This window comes from Piliocolobus tephrosceles, chromosome X (genome assembly GCF_002776525.5).
Source record: "Piliocolobus tephrosceles isolate RC106 chromosome X, ASM277652v3, whole genome shotgun sequence".
In the NCBI taxonomy this organism is placed as follows: Eukaryota; Metazoa; Chordata; class Mammalia; order Primates; family Cercopithecidae; genus Piliocolobus; species Piliocolobus tephrosceles.
This window is the reverse complement of record NC_045455.1, coordinates 79,688,104-79,713,636: the sequence shown is the minus strand read 5'-3', so window position 1 is coordinate 79,713,636 and position 25,533 is coordinate 79,688,104.

The window sequence follows — 25,533 nt, the reverse complement described above, 5'->3', positions numbered from 1 at the left end:
TTATTCCATGCCTTTCATGATTCAACCATCCCTGAAGCACAAATGAAAGAGGGCTTTGAGATATACCATGTGACACCAACCAGGTCCCCTCTGCACCCTTCCACCCTAGGCTGTTTCTCACAATTAGAGCTGCCAACAGCTGCACCCTGGCTGGGCATCTACTAATGGAATCCTCACAGAGCAGTCAAATATCATTTCTTCTTTGTTTTCATAAAGTGAATGAAGAGTTTTAGGAAATCTCACCCATGCCCTCAGAATAGAGAGGTCTCTACATTTGGTGCAGTTCAGTCAGGGTGCAAAGTCTGCCAAATGGAGCTACTGTTCTGATGATGCAGCCGTCTTTTGACAGATACCAGTGGCAGCTCAATGGAGGGCACAGAAGCAGAAGCCACTTTGGTGGAGGCTTAACCCCAGCTCTGCTGTGGATCAGTGATAAAGGTCAATTAGCCAGACTGTCTTTGCATACAACTGTATGAAAGAATGGGAATAATGGAATGGAAACAGAAGATTTCAGACCTGATCTCTGGACTTGTGTCAAAGGGCTGTGGGTGGAGGAAAGGGTACAACTCTCATTCCAAAAAAGGCAGTTTTTCCTCTAGGACATGAGATTCTATGAACCTGACGGAGTTCTTAGTATAAACACAGAGTTGAACTCTGGTTGATTTAAAGGGGAAAGAAATATGTTAAATGACCATTGTGCGCTCACAGAATCATTGAGAGATTCAGGCTTCAAGCCCCGCAGAGACCCAGAATTATACTGGGGAAATTAGGTAAATGAGGAAACTGCACTGTAGCTGCCAAACACTGGATGGGACCGTTTGCACTCTGCCTCCCCCAGCCCCGGCCTCTGGATGCCCATCACCACTGTTACCAGAAGATTCCCTGAGATTTTCTCCTTTGCCCTAATGGTTCTCAAGTCAACATCTAGGAAGGTGGGTCTGACTGGTGGAGCTTGGTCTCCTGACCATGTCTAACCACAAGGGAGGCTGGGAAAGTAGGTACTGACATTTTCAGCTTCGATATGGGAGGTGAGCCCGAATTCTTTCTAAAATGCATATTGTTGGAGCAGGATTCACCACACATAGGAGAAGGGTTCAGAAACTGGGCAACTCCCTTAAGAAACAAAGCACATCCATTTGAAAAGTTCTAGATTCTGATGAGGAATAAGAGAGGATAGGGGTAGAGTCTAAGTGAAGATAATGACTGGGGAGATTAACTGGGGGAAAGTTCCCTGCTCCAGTAAAGAATCTGGAAGGACAGAGTTCAGTGTTCCTTGACTTTGGCTTCAATTAAGATCACCTGGGGGGCATTCAAAAACTACTGTTGTCTGGGCTCCTTTCTAGACCAGTGAAGTCAAAATTCCTGGGAGTGACTTATGTTCTGAAAGCTCCTCCCTGGTGATTCTAGTGTGTGGCCAGGGATGACATCAGTTACATCAAAAGGCACCTGGAGAAGGGAAACAGGTGGGCTCTGGAGTGCCTGCAGGCAGGTGCCAGGAGGTGGCATCCATCCACAGCCACTTGCAGCGTGTTTGGCATTTTTCTGATCCAGCGCTGCTGAGCAACAGCAGGAATCTTCTTGTAACTCACTCGCATTTTTAAAGGCCTAACATGATGCACACGTGTGAGGTTTTCTAAAACCTGAAAAACATCGTTCCATGATTAATAAAAGCTCTTTTCTCCAAGCAGTGGAGGAGGGAGGAGGGGGGTGGCTGTGTAGATTAGGCCAAGTGCTGGGGAGCCGTGGGCTTGATAACTAGAGCCCACCACCCAAACCCTCACTCATTTGTCCGGGAATGATTAATTTTTCTAGTTAGATGGGTTGAGTGGGAGGAGAGTGAGCAAAGCCTGGGTTTGGGCTTCGGAAAGATGCTCCAGTGTGCACAGCTGGACGAAACTCTTCGAGGAGCCCAAGTAGTCTGTTCAGGAAAGTCAGAGAGAGGAACAGCTCCTAGGCTGGCTGCCTTTGTGAATCACACAGACTCTGTGCCCACTGTAGCCCTTGGCTCAGCTAGGAAGGATTTGCGACACCAAATGCCTCTAGGCTTATTTAAGAATACTGTCTTAGTCCATTCAGCTGCTATAAAGAAATACCATAGATAGATACCATAGGTAGTTTCTAAATGAAAGAAATTCATTTCTCACAGTTCTGGAGGTGGGGAAGTCCCAGATCAAGGTGCTGGCTGATTTGGTGTCTGGTGAGGGCCCCCTTCCTATTTCATAGATGGCACCTTCTTACAATATCCTCACATAGTGGAAGGGGGTGAACAAGCTCCCTGAAGCCTCATTTACAAGGGCACTAATCTCATTCATGAAGGTGGAGCCCGCATGCCCTAATCCCCTCCCACAGGCCTCACCTCCTGTACCACCCCCCGGGGGGCAGGGGCAGGATTTCAACATGTAAATTGCAGAAGGACACAACTTTCAGACCATAACAGCTACTACCTGAGAAGGAGGGAGGTTTGGGATCCAGGTAAATTTTCACAATGCTAAATTTGCTTCCCAATTTCAGTCTAGATGAAATATGAGGAAAGCAATTAAGCAAAGAATGTGTATCAAGGATCAAACATTTCATGAAAAAGCCCGTGGCAGCAAGTATCAATATTTGCTTTTCAGAGCAAACATCTCAGAGGACGTGTCTGGAGCAAGGCGGGAGGCATGGAGCGCAGTGAGGGAGAGTGAATGGCCAGCCCTCTCCAGCCAGCTCCCTCATCAGTCTCTATTCGCTGGTTATGAACATGATGAATGACGCCACTGCAGCAAAGCTGCCGTCTCTGCCCTTTGCCTGCCCCATTAAGGTGGTTTGGCTGTAACCTTGAGGAATAGATTCTAAAGGGCACAGTGCTGATCAATGCTCCCAATTCAACTCCCCAAAGCCACCTTCTGTGAAATCACATGTCCGTGCTGCTCATGTCCTCTTTTGAAAAGTGAGAACGTGGTGCTGAAATTAATCTTGACAACAGAAACCTTCCAAGTGTTGGTTTATGTTCTTGGAGCAAATTATTGGCTGTAAGAACAGTTCGGGGGGAAAAAGGAGCATTGAGAGGATTCATGGAAATGCGTGGCAATAATTAGACTGCGGTGGCAGAGTCCTGGTGATGATTGCTGGTTCTTTTAAACTTAACAGAAAATTTTATAAATTGAAGTAGAGGAATGGCCCTTTAAAAGAGGAGTAATTTTCTTTAGCATTTATAATGGTAATATTTGTGTTTGGCACATAATTTAATAAATATTTATTAGTTGCCTACTATCCTCTGTGCTGTTACTACTAGGATGAATTCATCAACGTTCCCCCTGTTCTCGCAGATCTGATATTTTCATGAGGGGCGGGTGTGGGAGAGCGGTGGATAAGGAGAAATTACTTAAGGTATGCAATATACATTATTTGGATGATGAATAACCCCAAAAGCCCTGACTTCACCTATGCAACCTATGCAGTAACAAAACTGCACTTGCACTTCATAAATTTATACAAGTGAAAAAAAAAAAACTTTAGTAGGATTCTCAGGTATAACTATGCAAAAATGAGAGACAGAGAGAGAACCATAATGAGTTAATGTCAATAAAATAGAGTTAGTGATAGGATTGAGGTAAGCACAGGATGCTACAGAAGAGAGGGGGCAGATGGTATGTAAGGTGAAGTCTGATATTTTCTTTGCATTTTGAGCAGCGTGTGTATGTGTATGTATGCGCATGCGTGCACGTATGTGTTGAGGGGTGGGTGGGCAACAAGCAGTTTGTTATTAGTGCAGCCGAAAGTTCAAGTTAAGCAGTGGCAGGATTTGGAGATGATGATGTAGGGGTATGTCTTGCAGAGCTCTATATGCCAAGCTAAGCAGTCTGGATTCTTCTTTCTGCACACTGGAGGATTTTAAAATTCATTTGCATTAGAATTATTTGGGATTTCTCAGTTCTCTTGTTCTTCAACAACAACAACAAAGAATTATTTAGAATTTTGCCAAAGTGTGGTCCCCAAACAAAAAGCCTAGTTATAACCTGGGAATCTTTTTGCAACGCAGAATTCCACTCCCCCAACAGCCACAGAAGGAGAGTGTGTATTTTAATAAAGTGATCCATATGCATCTTATTAGTAAAGTTTGAGAAGTCACCTAGGGAGCTTGTTGGAAAATGAAGATTCCTTGATTATCAGATTTTGCTTCAGTGGAACTGGGGTGAGAACCTGGTGCCTGCATATCTAACAATCATCCCAAGTAATTCCACTGCAGGTGGCCCAGGATTGAAAAAGAAAAGAAGAAAAAAAAAAGATGCTCTCATTGCCTACTTGGCTATCATATGAATTTAGCTTCTTGTTGGAGACATGTATACATCACGATGTGATCCCTCACTTAATATAAATCTTGAATGGTAGTCCCAGGTAACACTGGCTAAAACAAAAGCTTAGCCCACAAACCAAGAAGGCAGCTCTGACCACACAGAAAGCCTGACCAGGACCTGAGGCCCAGAAGTCCACAGGAACAAGCAGGTAAGCTGGGCACAGACTCTCCTCACTATGCTCTCTGGCTGATTTTAAGTAATCTAAAAGCAATGACTATGCTATCGCATTCTTCTGAGTACATTTACGGACAGACTTACTCGCCTGCCTTGAATGTTGGCAGAGAAACTGGAGTTTCAAGGAGTGGAGGACTCATTAGCAGCCAAGAAATGTGTCCTCAAAGCTGACGGCCAGTCAGAAGCAGATCAGTGAGGGCAGGGAGGGAGGGAGCACACAGAGCCTCTGACAGCAGGATGCCAAGGACTGCAGGGAGCTAGGTGGAATGAGTCAACTAGACAAATAGCACTAACATTTCCATGTGGGGGAAATGGATTATTCAATCTGTCTTCAGACTGCAGCCCAGGTGCTCAAGCAACTCAGTTTCCATCCCTGGGAGCAACACAGCCATATAGAGGAATGTAGTCTCGGATGTGGGGGTGATAGCTGGGGCCAAGGGCCTCTCTGTCACAGTGATATGACACAGGTTCTCCCTGTGGCCATCCTGGGAGGTGAGGCAGCTGCTGTTTCATTGTTAATTAACAACCACTCAGCAAATCTATGCTTTCCAACTAAGTACAGTTTCAGCGTTGATGTATCCCCTTAGTTCTCAAACTCTAGTGTGCATGGATCACCTGGAGAGCTTGTTAAAACATGGCTGGACCCCACCCCTAGGGTATCCGGTTGAGTGGGTCTGGGGTGGGGCCTGGGAATGCATTTCTATCAAGTTCCCAGGTGATGCTGACGCTGCTGGTCTGGGGATCACAATTTGGAAATTACTGGTGTAGCGGCCACTGTGCTTCCCTGCCCGGATTCACAGTGGAACTGTAAGATTTATTCCTCCAGCTTGTAGAGACTCTGTGGTCACAGTTATCCTTCAGCTGTCAGCCACTTTGGGAGCTATCCACAGATGCACGCAGCCTCCTTGCTTGAGGTCATGCCCCTTCCCTGGAGGAGCCTTTATCCAGTGATTGTTGAATACAGGGGAGTAGAAGCCCTCACTCCAGGTTGAGGATTCAGAAGGGCCACCCAGTGACAGAATCCTGTGGAACTGACTACAGCCCTTGTCATGGCTGTGCCACAGCTCCACTCTTTCCTCCACTCTGTATATGTAGGTGGCCACATAAGAACTCTCCCTTCCGACCACCATTGGGAAAGGACAAAATGCTGAGCTTGGTTCACGGATGGGTTTGCTCTCTGTGGTGGGTGGGAGCAAAACAAAAATCAAGGACAGTTAGAGGATTCCCACTCAGAAATTGCCTGGAAACACAGCAGTAAGGGGAAATCCTCCCAAGGGGCAGGACCTATTGGCCAAGTCAGTGGGGCAGGGCTGTTGACTTGTTTCTGTGGGAGACACTGCAAAGTTGCACAGCACAGGAGGTAGACATATAATTTCATGACAGGAAAGTAGTGAAGAACTGGGAACAATAACCCAATCTGCCACTGACGAAGTGGACAGTACAGTTACACGAAAATTTTTACTAGAGTACGAAAAGTCCATTGGTATAGATTTGTTGAGGGCATTAAAGAGGCACAGGAAAAAGGGATCGGCCCCAACCTGTAGTGAGCAGCAGGATAAGGACAGCTTCTGGGAGGACGTCATGCCAGAGAGGAAAGAATAGAGTAATTCCAGGCAAACTAGGGCACAGAATTGCAAGCTGGGAAGCTCAGGAGATGAGGTTAGAAAAATAGGGAGGTGACTAGGTCGTGTTGTATCTTGATGCCCTCAAAAAGGCATTGGAAATTTCTTCTGAGATACTGGAAATCTGTTGAAGGGCGTCAAGCAAGGTTCATGATCAGATACAGGTTTAAAAATGGTGATTCTGGTAGCAGGATGTGGGATGGATTGGAGAGCAAAGACTGGTGAGGAAACAGGGAGAGGAATTTGCAAGTCCTGGCAATGGTCCAGGCAGGAGAGGAAATGGTGGAAGCAAATGGCCATCACTCTTAAGAGCACAGGCTTCCTGAGACAGATGAACTGGGTCTGAGTTCCGGCTCTGCCCCAAAATTTGTGGATCTTAGATAAGTTTCTCATCTTAGCAAAACCTCTGTTTTCTCATCTGTAAAGTGAGTATAATGGCAGCACCCACCGATAGAGTTTTGTGAGGATTAAATAAGAAACTGCATAGAAGAGGATTTGTTTTGTGTCTGGAACTAATAGTACTCAAGTATTAACTGTCACTGTTATTCCTGGAGGGCGTGGACTAATGTAGAAGTAGAACCTGAGTGAAGAGGAATTGCCAGCTGCCTTGAAGGCATTCGAAGTATTGAGAAAGGAAGTTAAAGGACTGTCCAGAGCATGAGAATGAAGGTACGGCTGGTGCCATCCTATAACCTGGCTTTACTCTTAGGAGTATCACTTCATTTATTCATTTATTCATTTATCCCTGGCTTCGTTATGTTTCCTGAGCATTAACCCTATGCCACCACTGTTCTATGCTGTGGAAACTAGCCGTGACATACACATGAACACAAGACTGTTGGTGCTTAGTGGATCTTCTTCAGGGACTCGGACCTTGTAAAACTGAACCCGGACGTCACTCTAGGCTGAAGCACTTATTCTGCAATGTCTTCATTTCCATCACCGGAAGCTTTACTATCCCAATTCATGACTTCTTGACAGTTAGGAGAAAAAAGTTAAGATAAATCTATTTCTCCTTTTATGAACTAGTACCTATGAAAGTGGATGGTTACAACTATCCAAGAATGTCAAGCTGCTACTTCGAATTCCAAGACTTTCATTGTTTTTACTGAGAGGTTCTTCAAACCTTAAAAGCAACCGTGGAAGTAATTGCAAGTGAGTGACCTGCTGTTGATCTCCACACATTTGCAGAATCCAGTCAGTTTAAATTCTTCATTACTCAGTACAATTTCAAGTGGATTTTGCTTTCTGTATATGTAGGTACATTGTTGTTTCTTAGCTGTTGGGACTTACAGAATAGAAATGAGCTGGCATGATCTACAGCAAAACTTATCTCATGTTACAATTTCTTATACATCTGCACATTTGACTCTGCAATCTTTGTTCAGGAGCTAGGTGCCGCTTTCTCTGTTGGTGTAAGTATGGGTTGTTTTATCAGCACTACAGGAAGCCCTGTGTTGCTAATGATATCAAATCTAATTGTACTCACAAAACCCTTCGTTTACCATGTTACTTGCTCCTGAAAATATATTACTGTTACAGCAATTCTGTATCCAGTAATCTGGCTGGAAATGTGTAAAGTGGATTATATCTACACTATGGCCCAGTCTTCCTTCCCCATGAGGAAGAGGCTTAGGAGACTAAGGACACAAAGGAACTTCTTTCCACTCTGCACACACCATTCTTTGCCTGTGTGGTTCTCCCAGGCTTCTGCTCAGCAATTTGAATCCTGCTTACTCTCAAAGCACAGCTCAAGTCCCATCATTCCAGGGATATTTGTGTGCTTCCATCTCTTTCTACAACATAGTCTGTCTGTTAGATTATCTCCATGCTGATAGAGGAAGGTATGGAGGTAGTTGGCTGCCAGTGTTAAATGAACAAGGATCAAGCAAACAAGAGCGGGCAATGGCTATTTATTCAGAGCTTGCTGTAGCAAGGGAATCATCACTGTGTTTTGAAAGAGACTCAAAGGCAAGCAGAGGAGTGAGAAAGCTTTAAAGTGGAAAAAGGAAGGGTCAGGCATGCCCTAATCACAGGCTACTGTCATGAGGAAGCTGTAGGCAGCTAACCAGGAGCCAGGCATCCTGTGTGATTGGTTAGGGAAGCATATTTGTCTTTCTCTGGTTGGACTTAAGTTGGAAACGGAGAAAAGTAGAGAATGTGTCAGTTATGAATCAAGTCCTGGCTGATTGTTACAGGGGCTATTGTTTGGCCTCCTGAGCTCATTGCTGGAGACAGTGATGTGACTTCCCATAAGTCTGACTCATAGATAGCAGGTTGCATCCTAGGCTGTTGACTAAAAAAAAAAAAATGGGTTGACTTCCTGGGCAAGTTGCTGCAGGTCGTGGGTTATAGTTCCGTTTTAACGTCTGGTCTGGCTGGTGTTCATTTCTCTATTCTCTCTCATTAGTAAGGCAGCTGCCACAATGGCTCATGTGAGAGTCGCTGAGGTCAGTGGAATAAAAAGGAAGGGATGAAAGGACAGGGTTTGGCACAGATGAGACGAGGGAGGACTTCAAAGGCCAGAATAGTGGTTAAAACTCTGCTGCCACCAGACTGTCCGGATGTAAATCCCAGCTCTGCCTCTCACCTATTGACCATGAAACTAATAGGACCTATCTCATAGTGTACTGTTAGTTATCAAACATAAATTATACTAGTTATTATATATAAAGTGAGCAGAACAGTTCCTGACACAAAGTAAATGTAGCTTATTACCCTGGGACAGGGTTGATGTTGTTAGCTGACAGCGAATCAGGAGGAAAAGCAGCCTTCAAAGCAAACTTTGGGCAAGTTTGATCTTCCAGTTGGTTCTCAGGAGTGAAACTGGTTTGTCCCTCTATCTAGTATATTTCCAAGAGCAGTACAGTGTGTGCACCTCCTCCTGTTTTGGTTAAGCCATCTTGTTTAATTTTTGTATATTTCACATTTATTTATCCATTTAATTGAAAAATAAAAATGTTATGTATTTATTGTGTCCAAAATGAGGTTTTGAAATATGTATACATTGTAGAATGGTTAAATGAAGCTAATTAGCATATGCATTACCTCACATACTTATTTTTTTCTGGCGAGAACACTTAAAACCTACTCGCTTTATCCAGTTTCGAGTATACAACACATTGTTCATAACTACAGTCACCATGTTGTAAATAGATCTCTTGAACTCATTCCTCTTGTCTAACCGCAATTTGGTATCCTTTGACCAATGTCTCCCTATTTCCACCCTCTCTCCAACCCCTGGTAACCACTTTTCTACTCTCTGCTTCTGTGAGTTTGACTTTTCTCATTTTTACATGCAAGTGAGATCATGTAGTATTTATCTTTCTGTGCCTGGCTTATTTCAGTTAACATAGTGTCCTCCAGATTCATCCATCTTGTTGCAAATGACAGGATTTTTAAGGTTAAATAATATTTCTGTATGTATTATATACATACACACATACATTTTAAAATCCATTCGTCCCTTGATGGATACTTAGATTGATTCCTTATCTTGCCTACTGTGAGTAATGCTACAGTACACATGGGAATGTAGGTACCTCTTTGACATATTAATCTCATATCCTTTGGATGTATACCCAGTCGTGGGATTGCTGGATCCTGTGTTAGTTCTACTGTTAATTTTTTGAGGAACCTCCATATTGTTTTTCGTAATGGCTGTACTAATTTATAACTCCTTTAATTTTTAATGGTTACTTTAGGGTCTGTCCAAGGAGGTAGTAAAACTCCCCCCCAGGCAAACAATTGAATCTAAAAAATTTAATTATCAGAGCAATGAGTAAAATGTAAAATGAGCTAAAAAATAAAAAGATTGACAATTTTAGTCATAAAGATATATGTTTGTGTGTTTTACAGCTAACAAATCATTTTCTGTTGAGTCAGATTTTGGATAAATGAAAGTGGTTATTTTTGACAGCTAAGGAATGCAGGGCATGGATACTACATTATAAACTTATTAAACTCCCTCTGATGTTTGACTTTCAGTTAATTAATATCCCAGCACTTTAAATTCACACTGGTTTCTCAACTGTCATTTCTAGGTAAAAATTGATTTTCAAAGTAGAAATTTAATTTTCATGTATGAATCATAAGCATGTACTCATACTAATGAATTATTTACTACACTAGACTCTTAGAGAAATATTTTGTCTAACCTATATTTATTTGTTTTATATATGATCTACTTTAAACTTTTTCATTGATAAAATGAAAAGTAAAGAATTTTTGTAAACACGTAGCTTCTTAAAGTACCATCTTCTATCCTTTGATCACTTTACTGCAAAATAAGGAAAAGGAAAGAATGTAGTAAAACCCAAGGAGAATCTTAAAGTTCATATCCTTTTTATTCATGTGAATTACAGTCTTTCCTGTAAAAGAAATTGAGAAATCTGGTAATGTATTTCAAGCACAGATGGATGAACTGTCATCCATAGTATAGATAGCCTTGCTGAGGAAATAAACAAACATTTAATGCTCACTGACATGTCATTAGTTTCCCTAACAGCATAAACATACATTAAAGATGTAATGAGCAGGAATTTGTTCTGCCAACATTATGTAGAACAAGAAAGATGAGCCACTTTAAAAGGAGTTTAAATACCTACTGGATAAAGGCCAAAAAAAGGCTCTGCTTTTCTCTTGGGTTTTCTATGTTAGGCTAAAAAATCACATAGTGATTAGCATTCAACTTTCTTTACTATTGACAAAAGGGAATCAGGCAAAATTCCAAAAACATGGCATATGATGTAATACGTTTGCAGAAATGCATCATACTCTTTCATTTCCTAAACAATAATCCACCTGTAATTTGAGAGTGTCATATTTTCCAGAGTTCTAGCCAAGAATGCAGTGAACTTTTTCCAGGCTATTTCACCTAGGGGGTTGATGTCCTGTGTCTCCAGATCCTTCCCAACCATATGGAGCTCCTGTTCCCATAACCAAAACCATTTAGCAACGATGCTTTCCCAGTTAACAAAATGTCCTCCTCACAGCCATCCAGTGAGCTTTTTTTTTTTTCACTTACAAATGTGACAAAATCTTTATACATTACCCTACATGTTCAGGTGTCTTATAATAAAGCAAATAAATATTGGCTGAAGCACCAGCTGAATAAACAAGTCTTCCTGAATTCTGCTGCTTCTTTTGTGACTGTCAGTGAAATTAGCTAATCTCTACATGGATTCAAATTTCTAACCACGTATCTTAAGGGTTCCTTTGCTTAGCTTAGCCATAAGAAAAACACTACTTGCGATGGAGTCGCCAACTCTGAATAAAAGTAATAGCTCAGCTTTGTCACCCTCTGGCATATGATCTAATACATTTTCAGAAACGCATCATACTCTTTCATTTCTCAAAAATTTCCATTTTTTCCTCTTAAGTTCAAAGGACAATTTATTTTAGTTGTACTCACTCAAGTCTTTGATTACAGCCCCATTGATGTTTGCAGTTTTCAAGGACTCTCAACGCTTTCTTTTCCATGTGTTTCTTGTTCATCGGGTATCAATATACACACATCATTTATTTTCTACAAGTGCTGCATTCTCTCCATTCAGTACCTTCCCAAATGGACATGGGGACATTCTCCCTTGCCTTATACATCATTTATTATTGACTTTAGTCCTTTCATTTAACTTGAGACTTGATTTTTCTTATGTATTCATTGTGCCTATTGTTGAGCCTTTCTGGTTCACGTGTGTTCAGCCTTGAATGCAATTATTTGCAAAAACTACTTTGGTAACTCTCTTTCCACTTCCAGTGGAATTTTTCCTCCCAAACAGCTCAAATTTGTTTCAGGGTATTTTTTTTTTTTTTTTAATATTACAGCTTTTTTTAAAAAGACCATTTGGGGATGTGTTTTGGATAAATCAGGGTGAAGTGTATTGAAGTTCTTTGAAGTCAGATGGCCCCTGGCTGGGTGGACTGAACTCTGGTACAGTGTATTTAACAGGATCTCAGAAGAGATAAATACCAATATCAAACAAGGACTGCAGTCAGTTCAGGCAGGATCTCTCACTAACAAGCTCCAGCGTTCTTAGCCTGGAGAAAAAAATCATAGAAGGCAGAATTTTCAAACTGTGACTCCAAAGTGTTAGGAAAGGAGTCAAAATAAATTTATACTACTCTATATCCAAGCAAAATAATGTGTATACAATGTCTGCCCACAGTAAGTACTGGCAAATTGAAAAAGAACACTCAGGAAAATAAGAAAAAAAGGACAAAATGCAAAAACAAGATAAGCCCGATCTGGAAGAAAATGTAACCAAAGTATAAACTAGTTCTGTGACTGCTCTCCACTGTATGAAAATTTAATGATATATGAATGCAATAAAATAACAGTTTGAAACCGAAATTATAAAATAAGAGAGAGACAGGAAAAGAGATTCCCCTGAAACAAAAATCATTATCAATATAATTAGAAAAGGCAAGGAACAGAATACACAGGAATGAAAATAAAATTACTAGCTTGAGATAATAATACTACAGGAAAAAAATATGGAGGATTAAAACAATGAAAGAGAAAACACTAGCTATAAAAGACAGAGATCATTAAATGTAAGGATAATAAGTGTCTTTAGTACAAAACTCACACAAAAGAACAGGAAAAGTATCAAGAACTGTAGTTCAGAAAATCCTCCTTAAGATGAAAATGTTGATTTGAGTGTTGAAAATGCAATAAATTTAAATGTTGAAAGTTAAAAATAAATAATGAATGGTGAAGAGCAAATAATGTCCTGGTTAAGCATAAAGGAAGAATTCTTCAAACAGCCAAGTACAAACATCTTATCAACCATAAACGGAAAATCAGACTTAACTTGGACTTAATAACAATCAATGTCAGATGGAACAGAATGGAAAAATACCTCAGAGTTCTGAGGGAAAGAAAGTGTGATCCTAGAATATTATGTTCAGCTGGGTAGCTCTTTTTTTTTTAATCACTGCTTTTCAGAAATTTAATTATGATGTGTCTTGGTATGATTTTCTTTATGTTTCTTCTCCTTGGGTTTTATTGAGTTTCTTTGATATAAAGGCTTATAGTGTTCATTAAATTTGGAAGATTTTTAGTCATTATGTTTTCAAATTTTTTAAAAATGCCCACCTTTCCTCCAGTTCCCCCTTCTCGGACTCATATTATACAGTTGTTAGAACACTTGATACTGTCCCATGGGTCATTATTCACTTTTCCAGTATTTTTTCTCTCTGCTCTTCACTTTGGATAGTTTGTATTGCTATGTTTGCTGATCTCTTCTGCAGTATCTAAGCTGCCACTAATTAGTACTACTACACTGATTCCATCTAGTTTATTTTTCATTTTTTTGTACTTATCTTTCATCTCCAGAAGTTCAATTTGTTTTTTTTTATATTTTTCTTTTTATCCTCACCATGTTCATGTTTTCTTTTACATCCTTGAGAATCCTTATAAGATTTTAAATGAATGTTTTAATGTGTTTGCTAATTCCATTATCTCTGTCATTTCTGAATCTATTTATATTGATTGATTTTCTCCTAAGTGTCTGGTATATTTTCCTGCCTCTTTGCATATGCAATATTTTTTTTCTTAGATGCCAAGCATTGTGGATTTTATGTTGCTAGGTGGTGGATTTAGTTATATTCCTCTAAAGAGTACTGTAATTTACTCTGGCATGTAGTCAAGCTACTTTGAGTCAATTTGATCTTTTCGAGGCTTGCTTTTAACCTTCGGCCAGAGTGGATCTAAAGCAATCTTTGTTTTACAGCTAATTTAGCCCATCCTAAGGCAAGACTCTTCTGAGGGCTCTTGCCAATGCTCCATGTATTATGACAAGGCCTCTCCATCCAGGCAGATGGGAACATGAACTACTCCAAGCCTTATAAGCACTCCAGTAATTGTTCAGGCTACTTCTTTTCAGTAGTTCTTTATCCAGACTCATGGAATTTCACTTACAAGGACTCAAGGGGACTGAAGGGTACTCCCTTATAGATCTCCAGGGATGTCCCTCTACAAAGATTCTTCCTCTCCTATACTGTGTCTGTTACATTCTGGCAGCCTTGACATTCCAAACACTGACTTCCATCTCCTCAAGTCAGTGATATCGTCAGGCTCTGTTTGTGCACCCTGATATGGTTTGGCTCTGTGTCCCCACCCAAATCTCACCTTGAATTGTAATAATCCCCATGTGTCAAGGGTGGGACCAAGTAGAGGTAACTGAATCATGAGGTGATTTCCCCCATACTGTTTTTGTCTTAATGAGTGAGTCTTACAAGATCTGGTGGTTTTATAAGCATCTGGCACTTCGCCTGCTTACACTCACTCTGTCCTGCTGCTCTGTGAGGAAGGTGCCTGCTTCTTCTTTGCCTTCCACCATGATTGCAAGTTTCCTGAGGCCTCCCCAGCCATGTGGAACTGTGAGTCAATTAAACCTCTTTCCTTTATAAATTACCCAGTCTTGGGTATTTCTTCACAGCAGTGTAAGAATCAACTAATACATATATCAACATCTAGTCTGTGCTAAGTCCTTGAAACTGTCTGCAGGTGAGGCAATCACAGGCTCGCCTTATATTTTATTGTCTCTCAGGGATTATAGTTTTATCCTGACTGAGTTGTTCAATGCCTGAGAATAATTGTTTCATATAATTTGTTCAGTTTTCTAACTTTTTCATGAAAGGAGGCCAGTTTCTGCAGAAATGAATCCTTTATTGGTGGATGTGGTACCTGTTAGGTTGTTTTCAAGAATAAAAGGATATAGAGGACAGTTTCAAACATGAGAGTACTTGGGGACTTTAGTACTCATAGCCCTTTTTGAAAAAATCAACACCATTACAAAATGTAGTCAATTGAGATCAATATAAAGAACTCAGGAATAAAGAAACTGTGCTAATATCCTTGGGATGGAGCACTACATTTATACATAAAACTAAAATTGAATGATCGTAGAACTCATGGCTATTTTAGTGTTATAGACCTTGACAAACTGAAAGTAAAAATGTTAGGCAGAAAAGGAAGTGGAAAGAATTATAAGAGTAAATATTTTCATCATTTTTAGGAAGGAGTCAGTTGAAACTTTCTAAAATTGAGAATATAATTTAAAAAATATAATAACTGCAACCTCAAATGTTCTAATCATTGTTTTGTAAACACTATAGGACCCTTATAAAAACTAATATCTTACGGTAAGAAAGCTTTAATTTATATGCAGCATTACCTACTTTTTAAACATTAAAATAATTTATTTTCTAAAACGGCTTTCTGTCATTCTCGTATTGTAAAATTATTTCCATCTATCCATTTTCTCCATTTTCCTATCATCCATGTGTCTATATTAACGTATGCAAAGAAAGATGTTTACAAAGGGCTTTCATCATGTTATCACACTAATTATATCTTAGTGTTGAGATTGTATAATTTGTTGCTTTTTCCATTTTCTTTCCTGAGTCCATTCATTTTGTCATTTATTCAATAAATATTTAGTGAATTTATACTATATGCCAAACATTGTTCTACATTATAAAGATACGATAGTAAACCAAACAAAAGAAGTCTACGTCTTCATAGGGCTTATTTTCCACTGTTGGGAGATAGACAATTTCACAATAAATACAATATTCAACGTAGTGAAAAGTTACATGAAGTGAGGCAGAGTGAGGATACTGTGTGAGGTTTAGGTTGAGGTTAATGTTTTTTGCCTGTGGGTGTCCAACTGTTCCAATACCATTTATTGCAAAGACTATTCTTTCTCAGCTGAATTTTTTTGCACCAATATAAAAAAAAAATCAGTTGGTTGTGCTTCCAGGGGTCTATTTACGAACCCTTTAGTCTGTTCCATTGATCCATCTATCTTTTCATCCACCAGTCCCATACTGTCTTGGTTACTGTGGTTATATAGTAAACTTTTAAATCAGATAGTGTTATTTCTATAATTTTATTCTTCTTTGTCAAAATTGTTCAGCTATTCTAGTTTCTTTGCTTCACCATACATTTTTTTTAAATCAGCATGTCTATATCTACAAAGAATCCTCCTGAAATTTTGCTAAGATTTGCATAAAACCTATAGATCATTTGGGAACAATTGGCATCTTTATTATGTTGAGTTCCATATTTCAATCCATATATGCAGATGTCTCCAATTTTTTTAGTTCTCACTTAAATTTTAAATATTAAGCATGTATCATTTTAATAACACTAAGTCATTATTCTTTAAAGACACAAACGATCTTAAGCATGGGTATAATTTGGCACTACCAATGTCTCTAATCTTTTAAAAAGTATTTTCATTTATTAATTAATCTAGGGACTTAGTACTGAGCTTGCTGACTCTTCCTCAATAGTTCACAAATTTTAAAGAGTTAGAAATCATCTCAGAAGTTTATTAAAATATATATTCCTAGGCCCGCCCCAGGGATTCTGGTTCATTAAATCTTGGGTGGGGCCCAAGAACCTGAGTTTCTAGCAGGCACGTCATGTGATGATGAAATAGGGGTCCCAGCCACATTTGGAGAAACACTGACTTAGTTCTTTCTTTTCTTGTATATTTTCTTCTGCTGTCTGTCTTTTTGTCAATAGTGGATGCAAGGAGAATGAATTGGATATAAAAATCATACAAATATGTTTTGCAGCTTGAGAAAGAGCCCTAACAAAGATGTAATGGAAGAGGTTGATGCTGTTGTCTTACATAAATCTCTTGGGTTGCTTGACTTCTGCATTTCTAGTCTATCCGGCTTCAGAGTTCCACAGGAAATGAGCAGCTTGTCATACACAGGAAGTCCCACTGGAGCACATTAGAATTTAGTGAATGTGTACAGCTTTATCAGGTTTTTAACATGATGTGCTCATCTAGGCTTGACTTCAGTAGCAGGAGTTTCTGATACAGTCCAATGGTCAATTGAATAGAACATGTAAGCTTCATGAAAGTGATGCATACGACCTGATTCTATGTGTGTATGTGATTCATAAGAATAACATTCAGGTTCATCCAGAGTCCTTTGCCTTTAATAGGAAGGGTAGAAAATGGCCAATAATCTGGATAAATAATAGGAGCTGTGGACTCGTGAAATACAAATTACTAACATTTTATTCTTCCATATCAGTCAGCAAAAGCTCAGTGCAAATACCTTTCTGTTTCTGTCCAAAGAGGCAGCCTGCTCAGACAGAAAGCAAGGGCCGAGACTCCATGACAGGGTGACAAAGTAGCACGGGCTGTACACACAGCAGACCAGGGGTTGAATCTTACTGAAGCCTCATATTAGTTGTGGTTTTTTGGGCCAGTAATTTCACCTTACTGTACCTCCATTTACTTATTTGGAAAATGAGGATGTGAAAATATTTATCTTCAGGATTTTTCTGAATATCAAAGAAGTTAGTGTATCAGAGTAAGCAACCAAAGATATTTGTTTTTAAAAAGTGGATTCCAATCTTTATTTCTAGAAAGTGTCTATCTGGTGCAGCTTATAATTATTGCATCTTTTTCTGACTGGCAGCCTGGGTTGGTGGGTACTATATACTTGCTACAAGAATGAGGTAAAGCTCTAGCAGAGGAGTTAAAATTTAGAGGGTGCACATTATTTGTTCAGGGAAACTATTTCCCAGGGAGCAACAAGTCAGGCAACAGCTGGCTGATTCCAGTTTCCCTGGAAAATGAGAAAAGTACAAAGGGTGGCCTTTTGCATCAGCCTTCTGACAGGAGGGCCTCACCATGGATCCCACAGATATGGAGAATCGAGCTGATTAAGGCCCAGTAAAATTCTAGGGCACCCAGCTTTCTTCCAATTGCCTTATTGGCCCATGCATAATGAATCAGTCCACCTGATCATAATGTCTTCCTTTTTGAGTTGCAAAATATGCTGAAATAAAGAAAAAGACCAAAAGCAGACAGCTACTCTCAGGGTCTTCAATCTGCAGCCTCTTTTATGGCTTTCCAAATAATTTTAAAATGTTAATTGACGAATTGCTCTTATTTATCATCTTTCCAAGCAGTCTTGAAGTCAATTGCAAAGGTGTACTCCTTTGACCTGAGACAGGAAGACACAGAAATAGCACGATCATTGATGTGTTTTGCTTCCCAGCTCTTTCTGCTAAGCACTGAAGAATCCACTTCCCATGAGAAGAGACAATCTCTACCCACATATTTGAACAATAAGAAGACTGCATTTAGACCAGTTGATAACAGGGCTTTCAGCACACATACACACTCCCACTTGCCACTCTGGAGACTCATAACTCATTGGGATTATTTGTTCTTGGAGGAAACCAAGCACGGAGAGGCAGGAGACAGATCACAGAGACTTAGATAAATATGCCTAATTATAGACTGAGCTATTAGCGTGACATGAATTGCTGCTTCTGAAAATGATCTGACAGCCAGCAAAAGCTCCCGTGTCACTGGCCTAGGCTGTCTGTTAGCAAACAGGGACCTGCAGGAGCAGCCCCTACCGCCACTCTCCCAGCTGGCTCTGTGGCTCCATGCTTCATTGGCTTTTCCCTTTGCTTTGCTTGTGAAAATGCACTCCATTTTTCAAATTACTTCTGTTTTTCATGGGTTGAACATAGCTGCTGGTATGGGTATTGCTGATGCTTCTTAACTTAATTAACTTAACAACAGTTAAAACCCAGATCGACACACGCTGAAGGAAGAGGCCCATAGATCTAAAGCACTCAGCTCCACCCCGAATTGAGAGCTTGCAAACCTGCTCTGCAGCCTCTCCTGCACCAGGGAAACCTCTTTGTTCTTAATTTGTTTGATCAATGTAATTTATTTAGATCAAATCTAACACTTGTTCCTTTCAAAATTCTGTATGTATAATGAATAGTAGGTGAACATTTATTTGTCTTATTTTAATAGCATTGGGCCATCTATGAGCCTCCTCCTCTCTACTTGCAAAGCACCAATCCTGCCCAGAAAAACAGACAAAGGATTTCGGAGCTTGGCTGTGGATGTAGTGTGTATGGTGAATGTGCATGGCACACAGAACTTTTCATCAATGTGAAATGGGTGCTCAGCCTCTGGCTGCGTTTATTTGGGAAAGAGGCTCTTTTGAAGTATTTAGCACTTCAGCCTGCGTGACAGAGTGAGACTTTGTCTCAAAAAAAATAAAATTCTTTCTCTTGAAGTATGTAGGAATGAGGTTAGAAACAAATAGGGAGCATGCAAAATGGAGTGGGAATGGGAGTTATATGTATAACAGGGATGTTATTTAAAATCCATTACTGTGCTTTCTTTTTACCTGTGTGAGTTCTTTACCTTGGTCCTGGTTGGCGCAACGTATCTATCTGTATGTAGGGTTGGGGAGGGGTTTGAAAAATAATACAGAAGACTGAAGAGAGAAAGCTGGACATAAGATTTAACTTCTCCTGTGCAAGTTAAGATACTGCAAGAGAGCAATAGCCCTGAAAATCAGGTAACTGTCGGGATAGGGAATTTGCTACCTGCCTTTATACATTCACTCCCACCCACCTTTAGTAAGAGAAGCCATGCCCCAAAGACTCAAAATTAGGAATTTTCCTCTAAGATAACCCCTTTGTCTTTGATACCAAAACCAGAAGGCCTGACAGCTGATGACACGGAACCTACTTAGATGTGAGAGAGAGGTAGACGTGTTAGATAAGCAAAGCTGACACTGACAACTCAGGAACTGATGATCTTTTAAGATGTTCTACTACCTGCAACAACCTTGGGCAAAGCCAGCTCGGGCCGCAGGGTGAACAGAGTGGATCCTTTGGGTTTAGCTTTCTAGGCTGCTGCCAGTGCCCATGGGCTGTGGGTGCTGAGTTCATGGCCAGGGGACTTGTCAGTCAGTCTACCGTGGTAGGCAAGGAATCCCTGAAGCAGAGTCTGAACAAACATGCAGCAGACACTCAGGGGTCTGCAGATAGCCAGAGTCAAGGAGAGGCCACTTTATCCCAAGAGTGCTTCTGGGCCTTGACTAACCCGGAAGAGACCAAGTCATGGATTAAATTGGCTAGACTTTGGGGCCAGCAGGACCCACAGCGATAGGAACATCACTCTGGTGACAGGAGACAACAGCTTGCACACCTTCAAGGACTGTGTAAGGCCAGGGAGTCTCTTCACCCTATGATGTGAGAAGGAGTAAGATCCCCTCTCCCCTAAAAATGGGAGTCTACCCTAGGGAGAGACACAGAAGGAGATGGGAACTGGGCTATCTAAGGGACTTGGCATTTTTTCCCTAAAGTGTCTGCACAATAGCTAAAGGGATGCACAGATACACACAATGCATTGAAGGAATTGAAACCGATGGGAAACTTAGTTAAAGGTGTTCTTGCTCACCAGCAGGCAGCGGCTTGGGAGAAATGCTGGATTGGAAACTTAGTTAAAGGTGTTCTTGCCAACGAGTGGGTAGAGGCTTGGAGAAATGCTGGTCAGAGTTCTGCTGAAGAGTTTGTCAAAAAAGGCAGAAGAAAATGCCTGAAAAGATGCAGAAAAGATATGACTATCTTCAAAACATGTTGAGACATTCTTGCCCTTTGCCACTTCCAGTAGCCCTGAGAATGACTTCCTTTTTTTCTTTTTTCTTTTTTTTTTTTTTTTTTACATTTCCCCTTCCCTTACATTTTATTTACTTATTTATTTTTAAAGATTTATCCTCATCTCTTTGAGGAAGCTGAAAGCTCAGATTTAGTCAAATAAAAGCTGTTCTGTAAATAACTCAGGATGCTCTACCACATTAGACATGAACTTGCAATCATTCAGGCTGTCAATCAGTTTTGCTCAGAAGAAGCTTCTGGCTCAGTTTATTTGGGAAAGAGGCTCTCTTGAAACTTTTAGGGAAGGTTTTGGGGATGAATATGGAACATGTGAAAATGGTGCTTACTTAAGGGGCTTCTGTGGACAGTCCGGTAGAGTTTGTTGAAAGTGATAGCGGCATGTTTCTCTGGTGCCTCAGAGCATCATTTTGGGGTCCTGTGGGTCCTGGTTCTAAGATGCTCCTCTTTGGGTCCCAGAGTAATCTTTGAGACCCAAGCTCAGAAGTCCAGCAAAATGGTAGACTGCATACTCATATGCAAGATAATAACAGGCTGGGCCATGATCGCTAGCATTTACTGAGTACTTAGTACATGTCAGGTAATGTCCAAGCACTTGATAAGAAATATTCCATTTAATCTCAGAGCAATCCTATGAGTCAGACACTATTTATCATTTCTATTTTATAAATTAGAAAACATATTTAAATATATCAAATACTTGCCCAGGTTCAGCAGCCAGGAAGTGGCAATACTGAATGAAAAGCCAGGGACTACAGTCAGGTGACAACTTAGCCTGACACTCAAGCAACAAATAATCCCAAGGAAGTCAAGTCAAATCAAAGTCTGCTGTCTTATGCCTGGCCAGAGCCTGCTCTTCCCTTGGGCCCTCCCAACCATCTTGTGTGCAATAGGCCCCTAAATGTTACTCTACTGCAAAGCAGATGTGCAAAGAAAACGTAATGTCTTTACGGAGTCTGCAGTCTCGTCCTTGCCACTGGTGAGCAAGAATGCAATTAATTAAGGGTCCGATCCAGAAAAGCTGTCATGAATAAGATGGAAATGGCAGAAGGGCAGGAGAGGGTAGGTTTGGGAGGGCCTGCTATGGGGAGGAAGACTTCTGAAATGCCAGGGGAAAGCCTGTGAGTTCTATGCCCTTACGGGGAGAAGGAGAGAACTGTACAGAATAGATGAGGGCCAGAGAGAGAAAAGTGACAGGTAGAGAATAACTTCCCTCTCATTATCTAAGGAGGCTGAACACGCGTGCATTTGTACTGTAATTAAAGGCTGTGCAATTGCAGAGAGAGAAGAGATCCAGGAGGGAAGGGGTATATAGAATCATGTCTATTCTTGCTATAAACAACCAGTCACATTTGTACATCACTTTGCAGTGTATAATACGCTTCACATACATAATCGCACCAGGTACTCCAGCAATAATTGTTCCAACCTATAGGTCCTTTCTCTGTGAGGCATCAGTGGAAAGCAATTAGCATGTGTGCGGAACCCAGACTGTTTAAACTTCATGCTTCAAAGCTAATCATCTCCCAGTCATTTTATTTGTTCATCTGCTATCATGTAAATAGAATTGGGGACAGCAAGGGTTACACGCATATGAAAATGTCCTCGATTACTTTAAAATGCTAGTACTTGTCCTTCTGTAGAGGCTGCCTGAGATAGCACTTACAGGTGCCAAAGCTTGTAAATGAGTCCCAGGACCTTCCATTAACACATCATTCATTTGCTTTCATAAGGGAAGAAAAAAATAGATCTCCAATTAAGGCTTTTCTCATTGTTCTTCCAGGCTGTTTACAAACTCTAACAGGTTTTGGTCATGAATGATATTGGGTGGCTGTAACACGCTATTTTTGAAAGAGTAGACAGTTGACTACCAATTTTCTGCACACAGATTACCCAGATGGTGACTATCACTCTTACATGTCCATTTGCTGCATCCTCCTCAAGGTCAGGGGCATGTGACTCTCCTTCCAGCACTATTCCTCAATCCCAAGCCAGACTAAAGTTTATCTCTGGTTTTTAAGTTACCCACAGACATCAGGAGCCGCCTTCATCAGAAGCTGACTGGATAGATCTCTCCCCGCCCCGGCCCCAGGTTCCTACCATATCAGATTAAATGAAGGCAATAGAAGGTGTGGAGCCATAATTACTATACTGAGATTCAAAGAGAACAGCATCCAATGAGCACCGTGTCATTTAAATTCGCAGATTTCCGCTCCACGCTTCATTTGCCAAACATTGGTGTGGATTGAGTTGGCCACCAGCACGAACCAAGTGCCCGTTGCTGTTGGCAGTTGGCAGCAACACATCCCGAGGTGGCTCCAGCTGTGGCCACTGCAGCGCTTCCTGCCAGGCAGACTGTGGTAGGTAGAGACAAGCTGGGCCCATCATGGGACTGAATGCAAAGCTGCCTTCCCCACTTTTTCTGCATTACTCCATGTGTTCAGTTTTCATACTTCTCCTCCTCACACATGGTTGTCCTGATTGATGTTTAAAAATAGTCTATGCAAATGTCTGTCTTTCTAGCTATCATCATCTATCATCTAATTGATCTATATGAATATATATGAACCTCAAAAATATTCTCATAATAAATGAGACTGTGAGCCATAATTAAGACTTCATTTAAAAAACTGTTGGTGCTGTTAGCCTGTTTTGGCTCCTGTCAAATGAAATATTTGCTCTTCTTACCTTTGCACATTTCCATGTGAGCAAACACACAGCTTTTCTTAGGAAACCAGAAAGATTGCCTCTTAGAGTCACACCTGTAGGTGGTAAGATTTTTCTCAGAGGCTATATAGAAGCACTGCATTTCCCAGGAGCGTGGAGGAAAGCAATTTTAAAATAGTTTGAGTTTTTTTTCTGGGAGGTGGCACTTGGTGACCACACCTAAAAGTTTATTTGTCATGTGTTGATTCATTTGTTCATTCAATGCATTATTTTCTAAGAGCTTTATATGTACTACCTCTGAGGACACAGACAAGTCAAGTGAAACATTTTCCCCCAAGTGTCTTACAGTATAAACAGGGAAAGAATTTTCCTAGAATCACCTCAAATCCACCCACGTGGTCCTTTTCAGAGCATGTTCACCTCACTTGTCTCCTTGGATGCCATGAAAACAGGCAAGGCTGGCATTATTCTCCTCTTCAATGGGGGAGGAAGCCAAGGTCTACCCAGGCTGTGCTGTTGGTTGTTGGTGGAGCCTGTACCAGGACCTCTCACCAGTTGTGTGACTCAGGGCAAATTACCCAACTGCTCTGGGCCTCAGTTTCATCATCTGTAACAACGGCATGAAAAATACCTATTTCATAAACTAATATTTGTAAGTGCTTAGCACCATTCACAGCACAGAACAGGCACTCAATAAACAATAGCTATTCTTAGCTCTTAGAAGCTCTGCTTAGATATTGCTGCTGCTATGAAGCTAATACTGCCCTACTGGGATGGCTCTTCTGGCATTTTCTGAAGCAATATCTAGCTCACTTTTAGCACTTGCAGTCACCAGTGGATTTTAGTTGAGAGACGGTAAAGCTGGTTTAACAGGCAGGATCCCCACATCTTTTTTCTTTTTTTTATCCATCCCCTCTTCCTACAAATAGTATAAACAGGGGACACACATACACGTGTGTGTTCTATTTCTATCTTCCCCTAGATATAAACAAACACGCATGCACGTATGTGTACATCACACGCACCTCATGTCCAGGACCATCTCCAGTCTTAATATCTCTTCAACCATTTTTAGGCTGCGGTGGAAACGGGGCCGGGTAACTCCAAGGAGAAGGTGCTGCAGTCGCTGCAGTCGGAGGCCTGTGGGACCTGAACGGTTGCTAAGTTACCATCCCCTGGGACTGGTCTGCTCCAGCTGGCCTGGAGGCTTGACAGATTTCAGCTGATTCCGAGTAACTCTGCCTCTTTGCTTTTAAAGTCCCCCAGGAATGTGTGTGTGAACCAATGATTTGTAATGAGCCTGGGAGGACTGCCTAGACCCGATCCCTGTGGCTGCATTGAGCCTGAGGGGGGAGAAGGAAGCCAGAAGGGTGCAGAGGGTGCAGGCAGAATTCCCTGCATCAGCTGTGCTTCTTGACTGAGGCCAAAGACCAGTGGACTCTGTTTGTCAAGGGAGATTTTCATGGTTTTTTAAGTGAAAAGAAGTGAGTGTGAGTGTGGGATTAATAGGGGAAGGTTCAGGCCTTTGGGCATTTTTCTTAAGTAGCCTCTGTGGGTATGACAGTGATGAATGTGGCTGCACTCACCACCAGGGAGCTTCAGCAATGGCAGGAGAGAATTCCTGACACACCCTTATTCAGTTGTTCAATTCTGAACCCAGCAACTATTTTTTATGCATTTGCTCAGTTCTGAGAATTGGGGAAAGAAGTCACTTTCCATTATACTCAACAATATTTATAGACACATAGTATAAGCATGACATGGTGCTAGTTTTAAGGATACAGTAGTAAGTGAAGCAGACAAGGCCCTGTCCTCATGGAGCTTACAGTCTAGGGGAAGATAGAAATAGAACTAGTAATGCCAGATATATGGAATCACACACCATGGGGAAACTTGAGAGACAATATAGCCTGGGGTCTGGAATGTGCGCTGTAAAGCCAGAGAGTCTCCTTGGGAATCTTGGCTCTGACATTTACTGACTGTATACTCAGCCCGGCTTAGCCTCATTTATAAAATGGAATAGTAATAATAATAATAATATTTACTTGATAAGGTGTTTATATATAAATTGGTTAGCACATAGTAAATAATCAATGTGAGTTATCATGGATTCTCCCTTGCTTTGGTGGGTTATTTTTTTAAGAATCATGTTCTATTAACTGCAGGGTGTTAACAGCAGGAGAGGGCACGTCCACTTTCTGCCTCAGTTATAGTTAATTTTATCCCTGATAAGCTACTTGAGGATATGGATTTTGGCAGAGGG